Source organism: Macaca fascicularis, chromosome 8 (genome assembly GCF_037993035.2).
Source record: "Macaca fascicularis isolate 582-1 chromosome 8, T2T-MFA8v1.1".
Classification (NCBI taxonomy): Eukaryota; Metazoa; Chordata; class Mammalia; order Primates; family Cercopithecidae; genus Macaca; species Macaca fascicularis.
This window is the reverse complement of record NC_088382.1, coordinates 136154273-136174157: the sequence shown is the minus strand read 5'-3', so window position 1 is coordinate 136174157 and position 19885 is coordinate 136154273. Positions and strand designations below refer to the sequence as shown.

The window sequence follows — 19885 nt, the reverse complement described above, 5'->3', positions numbered from 1 at the left end:
TAAAAATCTTCTTGGGATACCAGGGAAACCGAGGCACATGCATGTGTGACATAGGCATACACACACACACACACACACACACATACTGCCAGACATATACAGTCACAGAAGCTTCATTAAATAATCCAGGACTTTGCAGTCAGAAAATCTTTAATTTTTAGAATACATGTAATGAGGCTGGGCATGGTCGCTCATGCCTCTAATCCCAGCACTTTGGGAGGCTGAGGCAGGTGGATCACTTGAGGTCAGGAGTTCGACACCAGCCTGGCCAACATGGTGAAACCCTGTCTCTACTAAAAATATAAAAATTAGCTAGGTGTGGTGGCACACACCTGTAATCCCAGCTATTCAGGAGACTGAGGCACGAGAATTGCTTGAACCTGGGAGGCGGAGGTTGCAGTGAGCCAAGATCCTGCCACTACACTCCAGCCTGGGTGACAGAGCGAGAATCAGTCACAAAATAATAATAGTAATAATAATAAATGTAATGTTTACCTTTTATCCTTTACAAGAGAGGATAGGAACAACCACTACGAATTTATATTTGCTTGTCTCCCTAAAAGTCTGGAGGGACCCTGCTGAGGCCACACACCTATCAACACTTGGAGATGCTCATGTTCATGGCTCTCTCCAAGACCCCTCCAACTTCTGATGATGGCAAAAGTGCAGATACATATCAGTTCTGCTCAGGCATCTGTTGTCCATCACTTCTTGGCTCCCTCCAGTCTCCAGAAATACACAGACTGGGGAATACTTTGAGCTGCAGGAGACTTCTAGAACACCCAGGTTATTTCCATCATTTGAGAGAGGAGGGAACCGAACCCTAAAGGAGTGGAGCAATGTGGTCAAGGCCACAGAGCCACTCAGATGCAGAGATAAGACCAGCAGCCACAGCCTTGTCCTCTTCCCACCCCTCCCCTGTTGCCATTCCACATATACTGGAGGAAAAAGGTGGGTGGACATTCAAGAAATGTGAGCTCATGCTAACGTTTGAATATTAAATTTTAATGTTGTAATTTTAGCCTGAAACAAAACAGTGTTAAAAAGGTACATCTGCTGCAAAAAATTAAATAATGCATTTCTGGCCTCAATACACGTGACTGAATAATTTGGCCCTGTGAATTTCTTCCTGGTAGCAGAGTTGGCCTGGGTAGGGTGGGCAGAGAGGCAGCAGGGCTTCCTGGGACCTACTGTCTTTTAAAAAAAATGTTTAACTTTTAAAAATAGGGAACGCTTCACAAATTTGTATATCATGCTTGCACAGGGGCCATGCTAATATTCTCTGTGTCGTTCCAATTTTAGTATATGTGCTGCCAGAGCGAGCACCTGGGTCCTCTCTTCTACTGGCATTTCTTCCTTTCCTACAATTTCACTCCTTGCAACCTTCGGCTTCCACATAGTAGACCCCAGTTGTTTTGTGTTCTTAAGGGCACCTTTCTGTCATCACAGCTGATGTTTCACGTGATCACCAGGTAACTCACTTTATTGGTTTGTTAGGGCTGCCGTAACAGTGGACTATTAACTGAATGGCTTAAACAACAAAAATTTATTTTCTCACAGTTCTGGAGGCTGGAGGTCCAAAATCAAGGCATCTGCAGCCTTGGCTCCTTTGAGGGCTGTGAAGTATGAGACAAAGTAGCAGATGCAAAAAGCTGTATTTGCTCACTTCTGCTTGCTAGCATAATTTCACAAAGCCCCTGATGCTGCGACAAAGTGCAGCTCTCTGGGAGGATTCTTTGAAGACAAAACAGGATAGAGCACACGGCCCCCCGTCTCTTGCCTGAGTCACTACATTCCTTAAAAGATAAATGGCCCTAGCCTTTGCCTTTTCCTACACTTTATAAAACAACGTCTGATGGAATTAGTGATTATGCCTCTGTAGTCTGTAACCAGATGTACTCTGAGGTACATCTGGTTAACCTTGATGTAACTCTGCTTTAATGTAGCTTCTTGGCAAGTTTGATGTGATTTTGCCCATATTAAACCTCCACCACCTGTACCACCTGTATACGGGCATTGGGTTAAATACTGTCTCAGGGCAGTCTGATAAGACCTCTCTAAAGGGCTGCTCTTGGGCTATTGGCCTCAGTCTGTGGTGCTCAGTAAGGCTTCTGAATGAAGCTACCTTTAATTCTTTAAAAGCTTCATTCTTTCTTTAGTCAACAGAAGGAGAAATCTTTCCTAGGCTCCTCTCATTGGTCTGCAATGGCTATCCCCTCCTTGTGTCTTCACCTCATCTTCCCTCTGGATGCGTCTGTGTCCAAATTTCCTCCACTTACAAGGACACTAGTCCCTGTAAGTATATATATTTACTAAGAATCTATATTTACCAGTCTTTTTAAATATACCTATTAGATTAGGCCCCACTCATTAACCATTGTTGCTTGATTGTCTCTGTAAAGACCCTATCTCCACATAAGGTTATATTATATTAAATTTACATTCTGAGATACTAGGTGGGGCACAGTTAGGGCTTCAATATATGAATTTGGTTGCAGGTGTCGGGGGATACACTTCAACCAACAACCCCCAGCCAAACTGGTAGCCTGCTTGCAGTGGGTAGGAGGAGATGGGACTGGTTCTCACCACTCTCAGCCCACCACTGCCTGCCTGCATGAGCTGGGGCAGGTCCCTGCATCTTTGCAAGCCTCTATGCCTATGCTTCAAAATGAGCAGAAGTCATACCTGCTTCTTAGAGCTGTGATGACAAATAAACAGGATAACATTTGGATACAGCCCTAGGATGACATCTGACACATCAAAGACTCTCAATAATTGTTCACATGCCTACTGTTGTTCATAAAGAGCGAATATTCACAGATAAGAACCCATTCTACTCACTCAAAAAGAAACCAGAACAAAGCACATACACACACCTGCCCTTAGAAACTTCTGTTCAAATGAAACTTCATAAATAAAACAAACAAGAGGTAAAATAAAGAAAGTAAAGTGGTGACTCAAGTTTGGGGCCACCCAGGCCCCCTCTGAATATTTACAGTCACAGAGAACACTTGCCCATAATTACTTTCATTGTTTGTCTAATTAAGCAGAGTGACTGCTTGGATATTTTGTTAAAAATAATAAAAACAACATTGTTGGGTTGTTTTTCTTACAAAATGAATATGCTTACTATATTATGAAATGTAATAAAAAGTCATATTTATATCACACATTTGGGACTATCATGTCATACTTTTTTCCAGTAACAACTTGTTGCATTTTTCTGTAATAAGTTACATCATATAATAACTACTATCTGATAACATCTTCATATTAACCATGTTGTCAACGTACCCTGAATATCTTATGTTAATACATATTCTTCTCTATATTATTTTTAACAGCTACATAGGTTTTTGTTGTATGAATAATGAATCATTATTTACTTAGCTGTTCATTAATGATGGATATTTATATTCTGCTTTTGAATTATTGTATTTTTATTAGAAACCAATGCATTGATGAGCATCTTTAATCTTTCGATGTCTTCCTGTTCTTTCCACTGGAGGGTTATTAAACTTTAGATGTATAGACCCACATGGGGTAGATGGGATGGTGGGAGATGAAAGGCAAAGGGACAACTTACTCACAGAGCTCCATTCACAATAGTAAAGGGAACTATGCAAGGGTTTATAGATGTATCGGGAGAAACTCATTATGTCTATGCCTCAAATGAATCAGTTACCAAACTGTTCCTGAAAAAATAACTGTTAGCAGGACATTCCCAAATAATGGGGAGAAAAAAACTTAATCATTAGAATTCAGAATAAGGTGCAAATGAGTGATAGAGGACTCTGGAGAGAGTGACTGATTGGAGGGAAAATGCCAGAGGAAGCCTGAAAAAGGAGGAGCAGCCTTCCTCTGTGGTTTCACATCAAAGGGTATATTAGTCTGTTTTCACACTGCCATAAAGACCCACCCGAGACTGGGCACTTTATAAAGGAAAGGAGTTTAATTGACTCACAGTTTCCCATGGCTGGGGAGGCCTCAGGAAACTTACAATTATGGCAAAGGGGAAGACGCACAACTTACATGGCAGCAGGTGAGAGAGAGAGGTGAGTGAAGGGGGAAGAGCTCCTTATAAACCCATCAGATCTCATGAGAACTCACTCACTACCATGAGAATAGCATAGGGGAAACCACCCCAATGATCCAATCCAGGTCTCTCCCTTGACACATGGGGATTACAATTCAAGATGAGATTTGGGTGGGGATACAAAGCCAAACCATATCAAGGGAGCTCCTACCCAGAAAGTGATGCATGAGACCCAAGACTGCCCTTTAGTAAGGAACCACTTCACAATCTCATTTGTGCTTTTGTCTTTATTGAGCTTTGAGGCAAAGGGCTGGGAGGCACATGGCCAGGATTTTGATCCTGGGGCTTCAGCTGATTTTGTTGTGGAAACTTAAGCAAGTTAATTATTGTTTCTGGGCTGAACTTTCTAAATCTTTAAAATAAGGATACTGGGTAAGAAAACAAATAAGGTCCTTTTTAGACTCTTTATTTTAAAAAAGTCCAAGCCTCCTAAGATTTCACAGAGGAAAAAGGAACAATTTCATAAACCAGGCGTTACACAGAGGGTAGGAGAGGAAAAGTGCAGGATCCAGGGCTTCACCAAAGTTTATTAAGCATCCTCTCCTGCATTTATTATAATCCCATCACTCATGCTCTCCCTTCTGGGTCCTGTCAAATTACTATTCAGATCAACTGACTAATTTTGTCTGAAAACGGAATGGAAAATCTCCATGTCATCTGATACACTTTTGCTTTGATGGATAAGGCAGAAGTTCCAAAGAGAGTGTTAGGCAGGAAAATCCGGCTCCTTCAAACTAATTACTGCATATCTGATTTATTTCCCTCCTTAATGCTGTTTATTTTGTTTTTATTCAAAATATAAAATTGCTCCCTGAGTTGGGAGATTAATGGCTTTCTTCTCCTTCAGCAACAGATCATTTGTGGGCCCCGGTTATAAACAGGAGGTTAGAACCCATGACTCATTGTTTTTTCCCTTTTCGTACAGGATATCCCCTGAGATTAACTGTGGTTACTTTTTTTTTTTTTTTTTTTTTGGTTAGAGACATTAACGTCTAATTGTTTGCTGGTCGTTATATTAGAGGTTTTTGTTTTTAGGAAAACGTAAAGGTTTTCTTCTGTGCCTTCTTTCTGGAAGATTTTTGTGGTTCAATAAACTAGAATTTTAAACATCGTTGGGCAATGACTTGATTGATTGCATTTTTGATGGATTCTTCTCTTCATTAGTTTAATAAATATGCATTTATTGCATGCTTACTCTGTATAAGTGATGTGAACATTCAGTCTCTTGGGTGCATTAGGGCTCTGAGTCTGAGGGTGGGAGGAACACAGAGGCAGGGAATTGCTACCCAGGTCTATTTGTTGTGTGCTTGGAGTTTATTCATTTGTTTATTATTTATTTATTCACTGATTCATCCAATGTCCACTGCAGTCACATATCCTGCTGGGGTTTTATACAAGTATGGTACATCTGGCATTCATTCCTTCATTTATTAACAAAAACTACCAAGCACATTCTCCTGCTAAGTGTCACTTTCCAGCTAGACCATAGTACATGGATGGAGAGAGGAAGATAATTATGAAGGGCTTTGAGTGACATGCCTAAGAAACCTTGACTTAATTCAATACCTTGGTTTTTTTTCTTTTTCTTTATCTGTGCTTTATGTTACTTGCTAGCTGTTTGCCTTGGGACGAGTTACTTAACCTCTCTGTACCTGGGTCTCCTTGTGCATTAAATGGTGTACCCATCAGTGCCCAGTTAAGAAAGTAGATTGCACTGGAGGTATTTCCAGCAGAGGGATTTAATACAGGGAGTTGGTTACAGTCTTTTGGAAGAGGTAGAAGAGTAAAAGGGAGAAGGGAGAAACTCAGAGGCCAGGGAGCTCTTACCAGCCTTTGGCAGAAGCCCAGCCTGCACGTGCTTCTGATCTTCTGGAGGTGCAGTTGCTGTTACTGCCATCAGATGGTCCCTGAAGCTGTGCAGGGGGCCAGAAGTTGCACTTCCACTGAGGTGTCACCACTGGGGGAGGCATCCGTGAAAGCAGGGATAAAACAAAACCAAAACAATGCAAAATCTAACTTCTCCTTCCCTCCAGCATTTGAGTCCTGTCCCAAGGCTTTTCACTGGCAGAGCTCAACCAGAAGGCAGCTGATCACAGCCTATGACATGTAGTTTGCAGGCTTCCACACCCCCTGCATTATAAAGATGAACATAGGAAGTCAGCAATGAAGCTGACAGCTAACAGACAAATAACCAGCATACGTGAGGACAATGATGGCACCTTCCTTCTGTGCTTGCTGTGAGCTAATAAGTTGAAGTATGTAAAGGCATTTAGATAAATGCCTGGTGCATAATTAACAACTGCTATTAGCTATTATTACTTATCTAATGACTCCAGGGAGTCAGGGAAAGATATGTAAACAGAGTAGTAACAGAATCAGATTTATGTTTTAGAAAGCTCAACGGAGGGCCACAGAACAGTACGAACTTTAATAGGTCATGTGAGAGGCAGGGACCACTTAGGAGGTGGTTGGGATTTCAGTGCAGTAAGGATAGAGAGGAGGAAATTGATTACAGGATTATTTAGGCTATAGAATGATCTAGACATAGTAACTGATAGAATCAGAGAAGGAGGGCAGTCCCAAGATGCTTCCAAATTTTGGATATGGGTGATTGTATGAATAGTGGGTGGTGTCATTTTTCTTCATTATGTCATTGGGGGGGAATGGAATGTGTCTAATTGACCATTGACCCCCACAACTAGGATAGTGCTTGGCATACTGCATGTGCTTGATAAATAGTTACTGAATGAACCAATGAAGAAATAATCTAATTTTCTCACTTTATTAAAGAGGAGATTGAAGCATGGAGATAAGCATTCACTTTTCCAGAGTTCTAGAACTGATGACTAGCAAAGTCATACGCCTGAGACTTCTTATGTTCGCTGCACTTTGCAGTGATCGCACAGACCCCACAAAGGAAACATAATACTGCCAACACACAAAATCATTAGTCCCTGTGCTAATTGTAATCCTGGAATAGCTAGAGACCAGATTCCCATTTTTGAAGAGAGAATTAGGGCAGGGAGTCTCCTAGGCGTTGAGTATCCATACAAATTAACATAATGCTTGCTAACATTTGCACAGGATACTTTTCAGAAAATAAAAGGAAGTCAGCTTCGTTAATTGAACAAGCATTTGCAATCTACCTGGCCAGTCTATGCTAGGAGCTGGGATGTGCCTTCAAGTAAGATGTGTCCCTTCCCTTGAAGGACTTCCTATAAGGAACACAATCTTTGAAAATATGTTTCAGGAGCTATTCTGGATTTGAAAAGGTAGAACTTTAGAAGAAGACCAAAAAAAAAAAAATCTCTGTTGCAGTGCCATGCTCCTCTCGTAGTGGGTGCTGTAGCTTTTGGGAATTATTATTATTATTATTATTTTGCTAATAGAAAAGATGAAAGTCAGGGTGCATTTGAGTACAGCCGGGGCACCAGGACCTTTCCACCACTCTTCACAAAATGAGGTGTGTGGGTGTCCTGCATCTCTGTCATCTGGAATGCTTGCTAGGGTGAGATTCTTGGGTCCCCACCCAGACCTACTGAAATACAATCTCATGGAGTAAGAGCCTTTGGCAAGGAGGATGTCAGCGATTGGCTAACAGGATGAAGCCAGATTAAGTATTTTTCAGCCTTCTGCCTAATAAAAGCAAAGTCACACACCTGAGATTTCTTATATTGCACTCTGCAGTGACCACACAGACCCCACAAAGGAAACAAGAACAGTAACAATAATTTCTCAGCTTTCTGCCTGAGAAATCTGGCCTCATCAAGCCAGGACCCTTACCCATTAGCCAGCCCCTGACTTCTTCCTTCCCCTCAAGGCAAAAGTAGTCTCTCCTATCCTTTAATCTTTATTTCTTCCTCTGGACCCTCATTGGGTACTGTACATATTTGTACACTTGTTTGTCTTGTCACAAGTCTTTCTTTCCTTTGCGATGACGCAAGTCATTGTCAAATTGAAATTCCCCAACTCTCCAAGGAATTATGTTCAAGTTTCTGAATGTGCTTTGCTTTTTTTTAACTTTAAGCATCTTAACCTTAAGTCCTCTGTCCATTTCTTTGTTTTGTTGTTTTTAATCATCTTTCCAAGCAGCTCAAAATATTCTTTTCCAGGAATCCTTTCCATACTCTTGGACTGCCACACATCCTTTGTACTCCCTCATCTGAGTATTTCTCTTTACAATGAAACTTTCTGCCTCTTTGGTCTCTCACACTTGACTCTGCACTCCCATAAAGGAAGCAGACTGAGTTGAATTCTTGGTATTTCCAGATTCTGGTCTGTAAAGTAAGTACTCATGGAGTTAAATAGCGCAGAGTTGACCAGTCAGCTACATGTCATGTCCTGGCACATAAGCTTGGTCCTGTGCTCTTGGAAGAGAGAGAAGGATAAACTTTTCCATCTGGACCATGGAGCCAGCTTGCCAACACCTGCTACTTCTGGGCAACGTGTCCTAGGGGTGGGTGAGCCTTCTTGTATCTGCAACTTCGGGTGACTGTTCCTGTTTGAAGATCTTGGAGATAGGGAGGTAAGTACCCACCATCTCCAGGACTCAATGCCCTTTCCTTGCCCTGGGTGACTTGGCTCTAAGAAGTAGTGATGAGGCTTTTCTCTTCCCCCAGTCACTGCAGAGGACACGCTTCTCTACCCTTCTGTCTCAGAAACAGAGGTCTGTCTCCAACTCACTCAGTCGTTTGTTTTCTGGGATTTGGAACAGAATTAATTAGCTTGGAAAAACACTAGGACAATGCTAAGTATTATTAATGACACAACAGTTCCTTCCTGCAGGGGATGGGTGGTTCCTGGCTCACTTGGCAGCTCTTAAAGATGGACCCAATTTTTTCCATCTTTAATCTAACAAGCTCTGCTCCACGTCATGGGACACTCTGTCCCGGGCCACTTCCAGTCAGGGTTGTTGCCAGGAACTCACTTGTATCATAATGGGGTTGGGTTCCAAGCTCCTGCCCAGTCTGTGGCAGAGGAAGTTGAAGGACTTAGGTATGTCTCCTTAATGTGAGAGAAAGCACCTAAAGGATGCAATATGGAAGTAAAAGTAATGGGAATTAAACACGTGTTGTGTTCCAGGAAATATGTTTGGCACTTTTACACGTAATCTCGCTTAATTTAATCCTCATCATAGCCCTATAAGGTAGATATTGCCTTCCCTAGTATATAGATAAATAAATCAGCTGGGCATGGTGGCTCACGCCTGTAATCCCCAGCACTTTGGGAAGCTGAGGCAGGAGGATCATGAGGTCAGGAGTTCAAGACCAGCCTGGCAAACATAGTGTAACCTAATCTCTATTAAAAATACAAAAATTAGCCCGGCATGGTGGCTCCTGTCTATAATCCCAGCTACTTGGGAGGCTGAGGCAGGAGAATAGCTTGAACCGGGAGGCAGAGGTTGCAGTGAGCCGAGATCATGCCACTGCACTCCAGCCTGGTCAACAGGGCGAGATTCCATCTCAAAAAAAAAAAAAGGACACTCATAAAGGATAAGTGCGTTGTCCAAGGGCACGTTACTAATAACTGCCAGAGACAAGATTTATGCCTAGCTTAGTTTGACTTTGAAATCATTACTGCTTCATTCCCTATAATGGGTTGGGGTAACAAAAAAAAAAAAAAAAAAGGTCGGGCACAGTGACTCACGCCTGTAATCCCATCAGTTTGGGAGGCTAAGGCGGGCAGATCACTCAAGGTCAGGAGTTCAAAACCAGCGTGACCAACATGGCAAAACCTCATCTCTGCTAAAAATAGAAAAATTAGTTGGGCGTGGTGGCAGGTGCCTGTAATCCCCGCTACTCCAGAGACTGAAGCAGGAGAATCGCTTGAACACAGGAGGCGGAGGTTGCAGTGAGCCGAGATCTCCGAGATCACGCCACTGTACTGCAGTCTGGGTGACAAAGCAAGACTCCATTTCAAAAAAAAAAAAAAAAAAAGAATAATAATAAACAAAATAAAAAAATAAAAATAAATCACGACTGCTCATCCAGCAGGTGACCCTGTTATGTAGCACTGATATGCATACTCTGCATGGACTTGATGCTACAGACCTGCTTTACCACAGGTCCCAAACCACAATAGGGTTTGTCCCTATCCCTACCCCAAACTCTGTTCCCTCCGTAAGTCTTCTCAAGGCTTAGTACTTGGCCCCACCATGGATCTGATAGCCCATGCCTAACCCGTTCAGTTTCTTCCTCTTGTTTGTCCAGTCTCCACTGGTATCTCCTCCTCATTTGGATTTCTACAGCAAATTAAAGACCATTTGAGTTAATGATTAAGAGTTAACTTGTGTTGGGATCAAATACCACTCTGTTATTTGAAAACTTTGTGCCTTGGGAAATACATTTAGCGATTCTGTGCCTCTGTTTCTTTATCTCCAAATTAGAAATAATGATATTTCACTCAAATGGTTGCTGTACCCTAGAGCCTTTCCTCTTTACTCACCTCTCCAGTTGTGGCAGGCATCAGCTCCTTCAAGGAGCCTTACATGACTTATTGCATTAAGTCAAGGGCTCTCCCTCTGTGCTCCGATAATGCCCTGTGTATTTATTATTATTATTATTTTAATAAAGATGAGGAGGTCTCACTACTCGCTATGTTGTCCAGGCTGGTCTCGAATTCCTGGGCCTAAGTGACCCTCCCACCTCAGCCTCCTAGAATGCTGGGATTACTGGAGTGAAGCACTGGCCTCTTGAATTAATTACTGGCTTCTTGAATTGTACTCACCACGTTATCATACAAGAACCTATTGCACTTGACTAGACTGTAAGCTTTTAAAACAGAGACTATGTATTGACCTTTGGTTTCCCCAATAACCAACATGGGTCTTGGCATATGGTGAATTAAAACTTGTTGGAAATTGAATGAATAAATGAATGAATAAATGAAGTGATCCTTGAGCTGAGTTTTAAAAAACGTGTAGGTGCTCATCAAGCAGATAGAAAACCAAGGGGTGGAAGGACAGTCATCCAAATAGAAGGGGCTACATGAGCAAAGATTTACAGCCTGGAGCATTTAGAGATTGTTGGGGGAGCTAAGAGCCTCTGGCAATGGCTAAGACACAGGGTGCAAGTCAGGGAAGCAGAGCAGCTTGAGCAGATGGCCCTTCAGCTTCTAGGATCAGCATTTCAGAAGCCTTTAGTCTCAGGCTCCATTGAGGCTTGAAGGAAACAAAATATTGGTTCAGCTCTAAGAGTGTTTTGTTGTTTTGGTTTGTTCCAGTTGAGTCACTTCAGATAATGCATTGATTTGGTCACACTTTGAAGGCATCCAGTATGGCATATTTGAAAAAAAGAAAAACAAAATATTTTTGATTCAAGTCACAGTTCAGGAAAAAGACTATGGTTCCTTAATTCAAAAAAGCATTTAAAACCATTTTGGTATTTCTGAAATTGTCATCCATCATTTAAACTATTTCATCTGTGTCTCAGGGGCAGGGTCACACTATCTTTTTCTTCACATATTTCTGGGACCCCTCAAATGTGAATTTCTTCCCCCTTGGAAGTATTGGGAAGGTGATGTCTAATTTTTCTCCCTCTCACTGCTTCTTAAGGAACTTTTATGAGTTCAGGGTTTTTTTTTTCAAATCTTGACCAACTGTAAACTTTGACCAGGGGTCATGAAATCAATAAAGGTTGAGATCTACATAAAATAACATACAGACACTATTGTAACTATTGTTTCTAAAACAATTTTAATTTGATCATGTGTGCATATGTGTGTGTATGTGTCTTTGTGTTTGTGTGTCTGTGTATTGGGTCATGGATATAAAACACATCTCCTCCCTTTCTGGCTGCTCTAGAGAATAAAATGAAATAAACCAAACAAAAAACATATCTCTTCTTGTGGGTTGACATGGTTTGGCTCTGTGTCCCCACCCAAATCTCATCTCAAATTGTAATACTGGCTAGGCATGGTGGCTCATACCTGTAATCTCAGCACTTTGGGAGGGTGAGGCAGGCGGAGCACCTGAGGTCAGGAGTTTGAGACCAGCCTGGGCAACATGGCAAAACCCCATCTCTACTAAAAATACAAAAATTAGCTGGGCATAGTGGCACACGCCTGTAATCCTAGCTACTCAGCAGGCTCAGGCACAAGAATCACTTGAACCCGGGAGATGAAGGTTGCAGTGAGCCAAGATCACACCACTGTACTCCAGCCTGGGTGACAGAGTGCGACACCATCTCAAAAAAAAAAAAAAAAACTGCAATCCCCATAATCCCCATGTGTTAAGGACCTGCCTGGTGGGAGGTAATTAGATCATGATGGTGGTTTCTCCTGTGCTGTTCTCATGGTAGTGAGTTAGTTCTCATGAGATCTGATGGTTTTGTAAGTGTTAGAAATTTCCCCAAACACACACTCACTCTCTCCTGTCACCATGTAAGATGTGCCTGCTTCCCCTTCTGCCATGATTGTAAGTTTCCTGAGGCCTCCCCAGCCATGCAGAACTGTGAGTCAATTAAACCTCTTCCCTTTATAAATTACTCAGTCTTAGGTAGTATCTTCATAGCAGTGTGAAAATAGACTAATGCAGGGGTCTTGGTCAAAACATTAAGAACCTCTGCACTAGCTGGTGTACCTTAACTGGGTTGGACCTTCACAGGCCACTGCTCCTGCACTGTCTGCCTGTCTTCATTTCTTCAGGCCACTTGGCTGCTTAGTTAGTGTGATGTTTCTTTCATTTGCTTCATCTTAAACAATGTAAGAACACCTGGATCCCGGACCTCTTCTAGAGGAAGATCCAGAGGCCTTTGGTTTCTCAGCTCCTCTGTTAGGGTTGGACCACACTGAAGTTCTCTATGCTGCAGACTGAGGAGTGAGTTCCTGGCAGGATGGCTGCAAAGAGTTGAGCAGTTTGTATGCTGACAAAAGCACCCAGTCACTCATAAGGACCAGCAGGGGCTGAAAAGCAGTGCTTACTTCGTGTGCCAACCCATGAGCCTATGTGGCTGCCTTCACCCAGAAATGACATCTTGTCTACTGCATCCAAAGGTTACAGATAGGTTGGTGGTAAGCTTGTTGCTCTGTGGATTCCACTTAAGGTAGTAGGGAGATCTAGACCTAGAGGAAGTATGTAAAGCTTTCTTTCTGGCAGCAGATCCCAGCAGTAGCTCTCTAGCCCAACCTCATCCATGAGATTGATTTTTTATTTCCTAGCTGACACTGGTAACTTTTCTCAATGAGTTTACTAAGAAGAAGAAAGCAGGAAGGTTGTAATTATAACCCTGAGAAACTACAACATCTGTGTGCACACTTAATGAAGGGTTAGTTCCCCACTCCTCCATCTCTTTCTGGAAGTCTTTTATTAAATCATTGTGTATCTTACCAGTGGTGATGTCTTGCAGTCAGACATGTAAGACATGGTATTTGGGCTTGGTTTAGTTCCACATATTGCTGTGGGTTTTTCCAGTTTGGACTTGCTTTTTCCTACTGTTCTCAACTGGTGCCTCAACTCAGAGCTGCAGCCTCTGCGTTTATGAGAAACTTTTTTTCTATCTCTTCCTTTCTTTGCTTTAAACCTGTTTTCTTTTTCTTCCTCCTCTTTCTCTCCTCTCCTCCCTTAATCCCTTTCTTCCCTTCTCAAGTATTTATTGAGTATAATCTTTGTTTAATCCATATTCTTATTCCAGGAAGATTATATTATACCCTGTAATAAACATACAGAAACAACAAAAAGTGAATGCAAAGAAAGGCATTTTTAAAATCTGGTCTCTTGAATCCACCCCATGCCTCTTTCCATTTTACAGAGGGAGCTTGTTGTAACTATAATAGAAAGGAGACAAACTGGGAATTGAATACACATGCATTGGGACGTATTTTCTACCATTATACATTGATTTACCTTTTAAGCCTCAGTTCTTTAATCAGTAAATTTGAAATAAATTGGAAAGACTCACTGGATATTGATTTATTTTTCCTCTTCCAAATGAAAAGGGCAAACGAAGCCATTGGAAAAAGTTATCTAGTACTTTCAGAAAACGTGGAGGTGAAAGGTCACCTTTTGGCTGATCTGCAGGGCCTTTGGTAGGCATGCAGATGTATGTCAGATGGCTGCACCCAGAAGAAAAGACGAATCTGAAATTATATTTTCATTTAAGTCACTCCACATGGACTGTGGCCAACTGTTCCTTGGGACAGGCAGAGTTCTGGGGAAGAGGTAGAACAATTTGTTCAAAGGGCCCAGGTGGTATGCTGAGGAAGAAGGACCAATGCCTTCCCCAATCCCTTCTCCAAAAATTCCAAGTTAGAAAGAGTTTGTTGGTGAGCAAGGAGGCCACAGACTTCTGTGAGGTAGGTGAAGGCAATGGGGCAACTAACAATAAGTTTCGCTATTGGTTTTCTAGGGCTGTTGTAAGAAATCACCACAAACTTGGTGGCTTAAAACAGCAGACATTTATTTCTCATGGTTCTAGAGGCTAGAAGTATGAAATTATGGTGTTGACAGGGCCACAGTTTCTCTCAGGGATCTAGGAGAGCATCCCTCCCTGCCTCTTTCTAGCTTTTGGTACATGCTGGCAGGCTTTGGCATTACTTGGATGCTGGAATCCCACCCCACAGATTTAGAGTCCTCCTGGATCTGCCTTGTATCTGGGAATGTCTTCTGTTTGGTTGCTGAAAGGACTGGTAACCAAGCAATAATGCCTGGGGTTTGGGCCTGTTGGATGTGGGCTTCTCATATAATCCTGGGAAGTGGCCCATTGTCCTTGGGGCAAGAACTGTGGATGCTCTGGAAGCCGAGAGCTCCAACCCAACACTGCATTTTGAATTTGACCCATTCCAAACCTTCTATTTAGCTACCAACATTCTTTCCTCCCTTGCGCCCTATTTCCCATCACAGATATTGTGCCTAGACACGGAAGTGGTGACTGTAGGTCCTACTACAACTTTCTCTGCTAGATGATAGTAAAAAACAATAGTGACCGGGCATGGTGGCTCACACCTGTAATCCCAGCACTTTGGGAGGCCGAGGCGGGTGGATCATAAGGTCAGGAGATCCAGACCATCCTGGCCAAAATGGTGAAACCCTGCCTCTACTAAAAATACAAAAATTAGCCAGGTGTGGTGGTGTGCGCCTGCAGTCCCAGCTACTTGGGAGGCTGAGACAGGAGAATCGCCTGAACCCTGGAGGTGGAGGTTGCAGTGAGCCAAGATTGCACCACTGCACTCCAGCCTGGGGGTGACAGAGCTAGACTCAGTCTCAAAAAAAAAAAAAAAAAAAAAAAAAAAAAAAAATTCGATAGCAAACACATTAACAAACTTTACTGTGGGCCAAACATTGTTCAAATTTTTTATATGTACTAACTCATTTAATTCCCCTAAAACCACTTCGAGATAGGTGCCATTGAAATCCCCACTTTCCACTTAAAAGAACTGTGATTAAAGGGTGTGGAGCTGGGTTCTGTGGAGCACAGATAGGGAAGGCAATGCAAACATCTAAGCTTCAGTCCCCACCATTCCCTGCCCCACAGGAGGCTGGGGGCCACTGCTCTTCAGTGCAAAATCCCCTCCAGGCAGGGTGGCCTGTGGTGTGGCAGGAGAAGCACTGTGGAGATGTAAACATTTAGATTATTATGTACACTGACTGTGTCCAAGTCAGCAAAGGATATAGTCATCTGCAATACAGAAGATCCTCTTCTTTCAGGGACCTCTGTACCTAACCTGATCCTTCACCTGAAATTCTCCCAGACCTTCTCCCAGTGGGATCTTACTAGGTCACACGCGCACATGAGTTTTCTGGTTATAACAGCATGATTCTGAGGAAGGGGCGACAAAGGTAACCAGAACGGGTGCATACTAGGTCTTCACGGAGACTGCTTCTCTGATGAAATAGATTCTGTGTTCTTGCCTTACACCCTTCGACGTTGTGATTGCACGAGCGGAATGTTTACTTATGTTCTGTAGTTTTCTTCTTCCTGTTTTGTTTATTTCTCACAAACTTTTTCTGGAACTTACTAAAAACTTAGTTTTCCTGTTATCTAAGCTTGAAAGCTTCCTTATTTCAATAAAATAGACCCTTTTGAGTCATGTTTCCCCTCAATGTTAAGTACCTGGGACTCCTGCAAGCATGAAATGGGGAAGAGTTAGTGCCTTAGAAGGAACAGACCAGATATTCCTCCTCTTCCACTGCAGACTCAGAAGGGACTTAGGGATGTTATTTATAGTTCAAACAGCAAAGAGAGACACTCCAGTTAAAAAAGATAATCATCACCTCTTATTTTCCTAATGATTAAACAGACAGAGCTTTTAATGTTCCTGAGTTCTGTCATATCACCCTGTGCTTTAATATCTAAATAAACTATCTTAATTCCCCATTCTACATAATTGAGAGAAGTCCAATGTTCCTCTCAAGATTTCTAATGAGGGAAGCACTTATAAAGCCTCCTGTCAGCATTCTGACTTTATTTATTTATTTATTTATTTTATGGCTTTTTTTTTCTTTTTTCTTTTTTTTTTTTTTTTTTTTTTGAGTTTTGCTCTTTTTTTGAGTTTTGCTCTTGTCGCCCAGGCTGGAGTGCAGTGGTGCAATCTCAGCTCACTGCAACCTCTGCCTCCCGGGTTCAAGCGATTCTCCTGCCTCAGCCTCTTGAGTAGTTGGGATTACAGGTGCCTGCCACCAGGCCTGGCTAATTTTTTCGTATTTTTAGTAGAGACGGGATTTCATCATGCTGGCCAGGCTGGTCTCAAACTCCTGACCTCAGGTGATCCACGTGCCTTGGTCTCCCAAAGTGCTGGGATTACAGGCATGAGCCACTGTGCCTAGTCGACATCCTCACTTTAAATCCTAGCTTTCCATCATCTCTTAACTTTTGGCCTTTTCCATTCTTCAAATACCCCCATCACATTAAAGTTCTTGTCTTTAATTGACTTATTTTTTTAAAAAAATAAGATCCGGCAATTACAATAAAAAAGACATATCCATTAAAGTTTGTATCAGATACCCCTCTTCATAAATTTCCTTGGCCATTCCCAAGGATGAGCTGTTTTACAGCCTCGTTCTCCTTAGGTCCCAGTCTGGTAGCAGTTCCTGGGAAGTAGTTCCTCCCTGCAGTGATCCTCTCCTGTTTCTTCCTCAATTCCAAAATCTCAACCAAAGAGACTCAGATCCTGGGCTGTGACGGAAGAGTTGGTGTGGGATAAAAAGTCCCTTTATTTGAAGATGGTGGATAGGAGGCAGGACTAGCTTGCAGCTCCCACTTGGACAGACAACCAGCATGTAGAGACTTACATTATAAACTTTTGCTCTAAGAACTACCACAGCAACATCCCAGGAAAGCTGAGAGAATCCACAGACCATCTGAAGGAACCGGATCACTGCTGTAGGGTCCATGAGATGCCAAAACCTTTGAGTCGCTTGCTTTCTCAGTGGGGAGCCTGGTGGTCTGGTGTGAGTTCTCAGCCCTGGTCACCACCTACCTGGAAATAGGCTTGGTGCTGCTGGGAGGGCATGGTGGGAGTGAGACCAGCCTTTAGGACTGCGAGCTACATGGTAGCTGGGTGAGGCCTGTGACTGCTGGCTTTCCCCCACTTCCCTAGCATGCTGTGTGACTCAGCAGAGGTAGCCACAATCACCCTGAGAATGTAACTCCATTGACCTGAGAATACCACCCTCACCCCCACAGCAGCCACAGCAAGCCCCGCCCAAGGAGAGGCTGAGCTCAGACATGCCCCCACCTGGTAGTCTTTCTCGACTCATCCTGGTAGCTACAGACAAAGAACATAATCTCTTGGAAGTTCTATAGCCCCACACCCTGTGTGATCCTCCCTATGCAACCACAGCCAAGGTGCTCTTGAAAGCACCACCTCTGGCTGGAGGCCAATCAACACAACACCAGCACACTAAACAAAAATACAACCATCCCTAGGGGAAGGGGGAGAACACCATATCAAGGGAGCATTCCATGGGACAAAAGAATCTGAACAGCAGGACCTTGAGTCCTGGATCTTCATCTGACATAGTCTACCCAAATGAGAAGGAACCGGAAAAATAATCCTGGTAATACAATTGTATTAGTCCATTTTCATGCTGTTGATAAAGACATAACTGAGGTCAGGCACAGTGGCTTACACCTGTAATCCCAGCACTTTGGGAGGCCGAGGCGGGCGGATCACCTGAGGTCAGGAGTTCGAGACCAGTCTGACCAACGTGGAGAAACCCCATCTCCACTAAAAATACAAAATTAGTCAGATGTGGTGGTACATGCCTGTAATCCCAGCTACTCGGGAGGCTGAGGCAGGAGAATCACTTGAACCTGGGAGGCAGAGGTTGCAGTGAGCTGAGATCACGCCGTTGCACTCCAGCCTGGGCAACAAGTACAAAACTCAGTCTCAAAAAAAAAAAAAAAAAGAAGAAGAAGACATAACTGAGACTGGGGAATTTACAAAAGAAAGAGGTTTAATTGGACTTACAGTTCCAATTGGCTGCTCCACGTGGCTGGGGAAGCCTCACATTCATGGCAGAAGGCAAGGAGGAGAAAGTCCCGTCTTACACAGATGGCAGCAGGCAAAGAGAGGATGAGGAAGATGCAAAAGCGGAAACCTCTAATAAAACCATCAGATCTTGTGAGACTTATTCACCTCCACAAGAAAAGTATGGGGGAAACCAACTCCATGATTCAATTATCTCCCACTGGGTCCCTCCCACAACACCTGGGAATTATGGGAGTACAATTCAAGATGAGACTTGCAGGGGACACAGCTGAACCATATCAATGACAAAACAATGTATTTTAATACCCTAAAAGATCACACCAGCTCTCCAGCAATGGATTCAAACCAAGACAAAATCTCTGAATTGCCAGAAAAAGAACTTCAGCCAATTGTTAAGTTAATCAAGGAAGAACCAGAGAAAAGTGAAGTTCAGCTTAAAGAAACCAAAAACATGATATAGGATATGAAAAAAAAATTCTTCAGTGAAATAGATAGCATACATAAAAAACAGTCACAACTTCTGGAAATCAAGGACACACTTAGAGAAACACAAAATGCACTGCAAAGTCTCACCAAACAAGCAGAAGAAAGAACTTCAGAGCTCAAAGACAAGGCTTTTGAATTAACCCAATCCATCAAAGACAAAAGAATTTTAAAAGATGAACAAAACTTCCAAGAAGTTTGGGACTATGCTAAATGTCCAAACCTAAGAATAATCTGTGTTCCTGAGGAAGAAGAGAAATCTAAAAATTTAGAAAACATATTTGAGGGAATAATTGAGGAAAACTTCCCCAGCCTTGCTAGAGATCTAGACGTCCAAATATAAGAAGCTCAAAGAACACCTGGGAAATTCATCACAGAAAGATCATCACCTAGGCCATAGTCATCTAAAGTCAAGACAAAGGAAAGAATCTTAAGAGCTGTGAGGCAAAAGCACCAGGTAACCTATAAAGGAAAACCTATCAGATTCACAGCAGATTTCTCAGCAGAAACCCTACAAGCTAGAAGGGATTGAGTTTTATTTTTAGCCTCCTTAAACAAAACAATTATCAGCCGAGAATTTTGTATCTGGTGAAACTAAACTTCATAAATGAAACAAAGATACAGTCTTTTCCAGACAAACAAATGCTGAGGGAATTCACCACTACCGAGCCAGCACTACAAGAACTGCTAAAGGAGCTCTAAATCTTGAAACAAATCCTTGAAATACACCAAAACAGAACCTCCTTAAAGTGTAAAACCCACAACACCTATATAATAATAACACAATGAAAAAAAAAAAGGTATTCAGTCAACAAATAGCACGATGAATGGCCTAAATGCTCCACTTAAAAGATACAGAATGGCAGAATGGATAAGAAT

General features: G+C 42.5%; 1 non-coding gene across 1 annotated transcript; it reads right to left on the bottom strand.

Moving 5' to 3' along the window:
• Positions 1–1219: 1219 nt before the first annotated feature.
• On the bottom strand, positions 1220–1326 carry LOC123575456 (U6 spliceosomal RNA). The gene has a single exon (XR_006700730.1). It is a non-coding gene; the product is annotated as a U6 spliceosomal RNA (small nuclear RNA).
• Positions 1327–19885: the final 18559 nt, after the last annotated feature.